Source organism: Gavialis gangeticus, unplaced genomic scaffold (genome assembly GCF_001723915.1).
Source record: "Gavialis gangeticus isolate Ggan-Ray unplaced genomic scaffold, GavGan_comp1, whole genome shotgun sequence".
Lineage (NCBI taxonomy): Eukaryota > Metazoa > Chordata > Crocodylia > Gavialidae > Gavialis > Gavialis gangeticus.
In genome coordinates, this window is record NW_017729005.1 from 10,851,969 (window position 1) to 10,853,901 (window position 1,933).

Here is a 1,933-nt window from a genome sequence, read left to right on the forward strand (position 1 = left end):
ACCAGGCAGGCAAAGAGCTGCTTTTCCCCCCCACACAGCACCAGTTTGAAACCCACCCCCGCTGCCAGCCTGGGCCCTGTGCCAGCTCTGGGCTCACCTGTCAGGGCTGTGCCACGACAGCAGCAGCTGTGGAGCCCCGTTTGCCGCGCTGGGTAGTGTTTCCTGCTGCTGCCTGCCCAGAGCTCGCGCACTGGGCAGCACAGAAGCAGCAGTGGCAAATACTGCCCAGCACAGCAAGCAGGGAGGCCAAAGCTGCTGCCGCCATAGAGCAGCCCCAATGGGCGAGCCTGGAGCCAGTGTGGGGCCCAGGCTGGCAGTGGGGCTGGGTTACAAGCAGGTGCTGAGCACAGCAGGGAAAAGTGGCCCCTTGCCCGCCCCATGGCTGGCGCCCCATGCTGCAGCCACTTGCAGCCAGCATGGGGTTGCCTGTGCCTGCTCAGGACAGCCCATGTGGGTTGTGAGCAGCTGCAGCAGGGAGCACCGGCCACGGGGCGGGGAAGGGGATGCTTTTCCCCATTCTCAGCACCAGCTCGTCCCTTGCCCTTCCCCACACCCTCCTCCTCCCTTACCTGAGGTTCCTGCCCCGGGGCAGCCACATGGTCCCAGGCCAGAAGCCCCTGCTGGAGCTTCCGGTTGGAGGGTGGGGAGGCTGGGCAGGCCCTGCTGTTGCAGAAGCCCGCTAGGGCTTCCCCTTGGTCCTACTGCCTTTTGTTCCTGTCATCTTTGACAGGAACCAAGGACAGATAAATTTTAATTTTCTAAATTTTTTTAGGGGCCCCGCAGGCCAGATCGCATGGCCTCGCAGGCCGGATCCAGCCTGTGGGCTGTATTTTGCCCATCCCTGCCCTACATGATCAGAAGCATGAAACCAGCATAATATAGTTAGTTAGTTACTGTACCAAGAACAACAACTCTTTAGCTAGCATGGAAGGGGTCAAAGGCTGAAATATAAATATAACTGGACACTGAAATATAACTTACTGTACAAAACCACTACAACCAGAACATGATTTACTGATTTTACACAGTCTCATGACAGTCACTCACTTATTGAAAAGTATGTTTCATGGATTCTTTAAAAGTAGTCAATACAAGACAACTTTAAAGACTACAATTATTTCATTTTCAAGACATCAAAAGCATTTGTTTGAAATGAGAAGCAAGATGTCTAAATTCTCTGTGATACAGAATTACTATGCTCTGCTCGGTTCTAACAGGAGTACAGGGTCTTAGCCAGCCTAGATAGCAGGCTGGCTTAGGGCAGGAGACTGGAAGTTCTGGCAACATGAACCTGGGAGCTTATAGTAACTAAATGAAATATACTGGTTTGGTGCCTCTGATTATGAAGAGCAGTGGATGGCCAACCTGCACCACAGGTGGCACAAGTGTCACAGGCATCCTTTCTGTGTGGCCTGCTGCAGATGAGGGATGGGATAGGGAGCATAGTGACAAGTAGGGCAGGGAGCAGAAAGCAAGGCAGCAGATCAGGCAGGGGAAGAGGATCAGAGTAGCATTTGATGAGGGTGCAGGGCTAATTTGGTGGTATTTGGTAGCTAATCTGGTGGCTAACCTTGTCACCAAAAAGTTGAATTTGTTTCCTCTGTTGGCATTTCTGTCAGATGGATGCACCCTTGGCATGCCACATTTCTCTCTCTGCCAACCAGTGCCGGACTGTTTCCACAAATAAAATCAATCCTTGACATTTTATTGGCCCAACAAGCTATACTAGTGTTGCAAAAGTGCAAGGGATGGAGAAAGATATCAGTCAGGTGTGGGAGCAACCCACCTAGGATAAGGTTATACACCATGCATTTGGAGTTTAACCCCATGACTGTTTCTTGTATCAGTGTGGAAAGGAGACCCTTGACCAACCCAGCCAACCTAGGCATCTCTCTGTAAGGAACACAGTGCCTCCATCTTGTATACATCCTCA